Source organism: Alexandromys fortis, unplaced genomic scaffold, assembly GCF_014885135.2.
Source record: "Alexandromys fortis isolate MF-2015 unplaced genomic scaffold, M_Fortis_MF-2015_v1.1 scaffold_11, whole genome shotgun sequence".
In the NCBI taxonomy this organism is placed as follows: domain Eukaryota; kingdom Metazoa; phylum Chordata; class Mammalia; order Rodentia; family Cricetidae; genus Alexandromys; species Alexandromys fortis.
The window spans coordinates 17,644,708-17,650,707 of NW_026067912.1; the positions used below are offsets into that span (position 1 = coordinate 17,644,708).

A 6,000-nucleotide genomic window follows, 5' to 3' on the forward strand; every position below is an offset into this window, starting at 1 on the left:
GACTGACATTCCTTTAGTATTAATATTTCCCCAACAAGGTCCACTGTCCTGGTCATTTCCCATCTTATTTATTTATTTATTTATTTATTTATTTATTTATTTATTTAATCAGGTGTAGAAGCCTGAGTCTGAATCTCAGGAGACAATGCTTAGAGGCTGAATAATTGATAACTAACCAATAACCAAAATCCTTAAGAAGGTATCAGTGGTTTTATAATGCTTGACCCCAAAATATTTGCCTGTTAAGGGTGCTTCTAGAATGGATATTAATTTGTATTAAGAAAATAAATCATCTTGAAAATCAAAGGCACTTCAGAAGAACAGGGAATGGGCTGTTTGGGCTCTGTGGTCCTTTCCAAGACTTGAAATCGGGTTTTGGATGTGATGTCACAGACTAACTTAAAACATTTCAAAACCCAGTGGTGTACCACTCTCTGCTCTTGGCCTGGGCAGACAGTAGCAAGACCTCTCAGTCCCAGCTTTCTATAAATCATTGCCATATGACAAATTACATCAACTGGTGATAAGAACCATGAAGACAAACAGGATGCATAAGATGTCTGCTTAAAGCTTCCAGTGACCAGCCAAGAGAAAGCTCTCTGAAGAAGCTCAGATCCAGGAGGGAAACTAACCAGAATGAAAGCTCAGTGAGAGTGGTGGGGGACCTAAGTCAGGGCCTCAGGTACCATGCTGGGGGCCTCACAGCAATGGGCACCATGCTGGGGGACTTCACAGCAATGGGCACCATGCTGCAGGAATTTACAGTAATGGGTACCATGCTGGAGGCCTCTCAGCAATGGGCACAAAATGAGCAAGTTAAGCATCTGCATTTTATAGCTCTACTGTAAAGAGACAGAAAGTTTTACGAAGATAAGTGAGATGTTCTAATCTGTGTTTGTAAAGGTTAACAGGTGAAGACTGTCTGGGAAGACACAGAAAAGACAGCTTAGAACTGATGATAAGGAGGAGATTGAGGACACTGGTGAAATTTGGGATGAGGGTGAAGACACTGGTGTGATTTGGTGTCAGTGAGGACACTGGTGTGATTTGGGATGAGGGTGAAGACACTGGTGTGATTTGGTGTCAGTGAGGACACTGGTGTGATTTGGGATGAGGGTAAAGGCACTGGTGTGATTTGGTGTCAGTGAGGACACTGGTGTGATTTGGGATGAGGGTGAAGACAGAGTGTGATTTGGTGTCAGTGAGGACACTGGTGTGATTTGGGATGAGGGTGAAGACAGTGGTGTGATTTGGGGTGAGAGTGAAAACACTGTTGTGATTTGGGGTTAAGGCTTCAGTGGAAGTAGAAGAATAAGAAGAGCAGAGAAGAGTCTGATAATTTGATTTAAACAGCTGAGTAGGTTGGAGTACATTTATTGCCATGTAGAATAACATATTTAGTGAGAAATACAAAGTAATGAAATACATGTAACTGAAGAGAAACATAAGACCTATATGAATCTCCAAACATATAACTGAGGGATAAAGAAGAGATAGCCGTGCAAACATCGAGAATAGAACCCAAGGACTCAGAAGCTGAGATGCATTTTTGATAGATTTATGGGATTCATTGCATTAACTCTGGTCATAGAACAGAGAACAAAGTGGGGTGAACACAGCTTAGGTGGGGGTAGACGTACAATTTCCCACAAACAAGACATCAGAGTCTATCATCCGAGATAAAATTGGAAACCACTGGGCTGTATGGAACCAATCTTGTCTTTTTTTCAGAAATATAACACAAGTAGTGTATAGATGATGGATAAAGACAGTATTGAAGCAGGGGAATAATACCACTTTTGGGTATATATTCAAAGTATTAAGTTAGGAGTGTATCACCGAGACCCTGGCATCCATCCCAGCCTCCTTGTCCTGGGAGTTGCTTTGGTCTGGACTCCAAATATCACGTGAGTGGTCAGGACCACTCCCACAAAGTATTTAAGTGGGATCCCAGAAGGGAAACACATGGTTTTCGGGTCTGCATGTACTCCCTGCTTTCCTGTTTCCCCGCCATGAGGTTGGCCACCCAAGAGCATCATTCTTAATAAAATGATGAGCGTTTTGATTTGATTTGAGCTAATTGTATTTCTTGCACAGGCAGAACTGCCCTTTTCTTAGTAATTTTTACTTAACACAAAGGATGCTCAATCATGCCACAAAGACACATGCTCAACTATGTTCATAGCAGCATGGTTTGTCATAGCTAGAACCTGAAAACAACCTAAATGCCCCTTAACTGAAGAATGGATAAAGAAAATGTGGTATATTTACACAATGGAGTACTACACAGCAGAAAAAATAATGACATCTTGAATTTTGAAGGAAAATGGATAGAGCTAGAAAATATTATTTTGAGTGAGGTAACCCAGACACAGAAAGACGATTATCACATGCACTCACTCATAGGTGTTTTTTAAACATAAAGGAAAGAAAACCAGCCTACAGACCACAATCCCAGAGAACTTAGACAACAATGAGGACACTAAGAGAGACTTACATAGATCTAATATACATGGGAAGTAGAAAAAGACAAGATCTCCTGAGTAAATTGGGAGCATGGGGACTTTGGAGGAGCATTGGAGGGGGAGGGGAGAGGCAGGGAGGGTGCAGAGAAAAATGTAGAGCTCAATAAAAGTTAATAAAGAAAGAAGCTATTGTAGTGGTCCATGCAGGTGAAATAGGGTGGCAGATGCGAGGGTATTGGTAAATAGTACAGCTGAGACTCTCATGCCATGGATGAAATTTACTGCAAATCTGCGTTCCATTTCATTAGGTCACATTAATGAGCCCAGGGATCTGTCAGATGTGGCAACAATTAAAAATTCACTTCTTTACTTGTATGCCAAATCACCAAGAAATTTTTCTCACAATGAATAAAATTGACCAGCTTGGTGTTTGTGTAAAGATTCGGCATCAGATCTGTGCAGGAAAGAGCAGTGGAATCAATGAACTAAGAGGAAGACAGGAGCAACTTGACTGCAAGCAGACTTTAATGACACTGTCTGGTAGGCGATATTTCCAGAACTCTTTCACACCAACAACACACTACGTTTGTTCATTTACAAAGAGGAAATTTTGCATTCAGGACCCCAAACAAGTAACAGATATTCATAGGCAAACGACAGTTTACTTACAAATAAACAACTAAATCATGATCTTGCAAAAATATATCACAGCTTATTTTCTCAGATCTAGCAGGGCCACTTGTAAACTAAGATTTGCAGTACTGGGTCAAGACTTTACCCAGCAGTAACTGCTGGGAATAGCCTCCAGCTCTGATACCAACCTGAAATGTCCTTCCAAGGTCTCTGTGTTAGAACTCTGGTCCTGAGGGTGATGCTCCTGAGAGGAGAGGATCTTTAAAGCAGTGCTTCTCAACCTGTGGGTCATGACCCCTTTGGTAAACCTCTGTCTCCAAAAATATTATGATTCATAACAGCAGCAAAATTAGTTATGAAGTAGCAATAAAAATAATTTTGTTGGGGGGGTCATCACAACATGAGTAACTGTATTAGAAGGTTGTAATGTTAGCAAGGTTGAGAACTTCTTTACCCCATGGGTCCTAGTGAGGAGTCCTCAGGTCACAAGAAACGTTAAGTTGTTCTCTAAAAGGACATGTGCTTTGCCAGCCCCTCTCTTGAAACAGTTCTTAGCTCCATGGTTCATGATCTGAGAGGGCTTTTTTCTTATCCCCCCCACACCATGCATTTATAAAGCGATGTTTTGCCTAGCTTCAAATCTAAAGGAACCAAATCAATGCTTCATGAGTCAGAACCTTTAACACTACAAGCCAAAGCCTTTCTTTTCTTTTTTATAAATTTATCATCGCAGGAATTTTGTTACAGGTACAGAAAACTATCCAACAGAAATCCTAATCAAAAACTGTCAAATGTCCCTCAGCCCCAGTGATGAGTAAAGATAATATTTACATTTCGATTTCAGATAAAAAAAATTTAAAAAAAGATCACAGGTGGCCCTAAGAGGCAGAAGTTCCCTTCTTCTCTTTCCTTCCAGAAAAAAGGTGATATTACTTACAATGATGTCTTTTGGGCATGACATGTAGTCTTATTTTCTCTTTCCACATATCCGCTTGATTGTGTTTCACACAGGACTCCCCACATCTCCCTGGAATCTTCCCTTTACCGTCAGCTTGGTACTGTTAGCATCGTTCCCATAGGAAGATGGGATGCTCTTTCCTCCAACTGCTAGGAAAATCCCAGTGTCTCCCCATGGAACCTGGAGTATTACAGTCTAGAATATCTGGAGAGTCTACAGTCCTGCTTTTCTGCTTACGTGAAGGACCTTGGAGGAATGAGTTTCCGGGGCTGTCAGGCTACATGAAAGAAACAGGCGGTTCACAGACAACACAGCAAAGCAGCGCATACAGAGAGCTTTGCTCAGAGATAGGTAGTCTAGCCTTTTGTTGCTATAAAATATCATTCACTTTGAGGGAGACTTATTCTATTAATAAATACTCTTTAGGCTGGCAATATCAAAACTGACATCCCTGAGGGTCAAACCTACGACTTCTTGGCACGACTTCCTATAGGATCAAAAGATCCTTAGCCACAGCGCCGATAATTCCCACAGCTCTCAATGGGTGATATGAAACAAATTCTAAGAGGATTTGAGGATCATTAGTGTTTGGGGAAAAGCTTTCCAAATCATAGAGAGACCTACTGTCCTTTTCTGCTGTCCAAGGATGAAGTGAACTAGAGAAGATGTTGTTATGAATGCTCTGGGCTGGAGAAGGTGAGTTTAGCTTCATGAAGTGCAAGCTGACCCCCCTTTTTCTTTTTTGCCAATTCTCCTGCAGTAAGCACCATGATTCATTCATTCCTCCCAGACATGAGGGCTTTTTCACCATGTAGTCTATCTAGTCTGTCAGGAGACAGGTCAGACTTTGAGTTCTGCCTCTGCTCTTCCCAGTTAAGAGAGTTCAGGCAGTCATGTTGACTGCTGCATAGCTCTGCAGTAAGAACTCCTAAACCCCCAGGTTGTTGGGAGACATGAATCAGTAACCACTTACCACACTTTGTAGGGATAAGCCCTCCCCTTGTGGGCGGGCTGCCCTTGGGCGTATGTTTATTGATAAATTAGGCGCAGAGAGGCTGTGCTTCCCTTCCCTTCCTCCCTGTAGAGCATGAGACTCTTAATCTCAGGGTCGTGGGTTCGAGCCCCACGTTGGGCACCATCTGTTGATTTATGAGCGGCGGGGCTGCGTCCCCGGCACCCGGCCGCCCGCATGGCTAGCTTATGCCCAGAAATAATTACACGGAAACTGTATTCTTTCAAACACTGCCTGGCCCGACTAGGTCCAGTTTCTTATTGGCTCTTACATATTGTTCTAACCCATTTCTAATATTCTGTGTAGCCCATGAGTTGGCTTACCAGAGAGGATCTTAACCTGCGTCTGTCTGGAGTGGGAGCATCATGGCGACTCACTGACTCAGCTTCTTTTTCCCAGCATTCTCTTCTGTCTACTCCGCCTACCTAATTTTCTGTCCTATGAGGGCCGAGGCAGTTTCTTTATTAGTAAGAAATCACTCCCACATCAACACTTCCAGTACTCCAGTACTGTCAATAAGTAGTAGTGGCCATTACTAATTACATATGACCGATCACTCATAGAGGAAGAATGGAACATACATCAATAATCGAAACAACAGGAAAATCCACGAGGTGTCTAATGAAGAGTAAGAAATCAAGGTTTTTAACATTCCCGGGAACCAGGATGCAAGAGGCCAATCAATGCCTCGGAGTGAGATGTGTTGTCATCTACAGGATCCCCACGGGGACTCTGTGGAAAGGAAGAGGCCATTTAAGTCCTTTGACTGCAGGAAGTGTCCCAGCTGCAGCTCCAGAGCCTGGGCAGAGTTAGAGGCAGGCAGTTAGAGGCAGCCGCTGTCACTGCCACCCTGGGGAAGCAACTGTGCAGTTAGAGCTCTTGCTGTTATCTGGCCCCAGGCTAAGGAAAGCAGGATGAGCGCCCACCTGCAG

The 6,000-nt window shown here is 42.8% G+C and overlaps 1 protein-coding gene across 1 annotated transcript in view; it reads right to left on the bottom strand.

Moving 5' to 3' along the window:
* Grik1 (glutamate ionotropic receptor kainate type subunit 1) overlaps positions 1-5,552 on the bottom strand; it is a 299,271-nt gene extending 293,719 nt beyond the window's left edge. The window contains exon 1 of the mRNA XM_050138611.1: positions 5,392-5,552. The gene's annotated coding sequence lies outside the window, so the exon portion shown is untranslated. The remainder of the gene's footprint in view (positions 1-5,391) is intronic.
* Between the last annotated feature and the right edge of the window lie 448 nt (positions 5,553-6,000).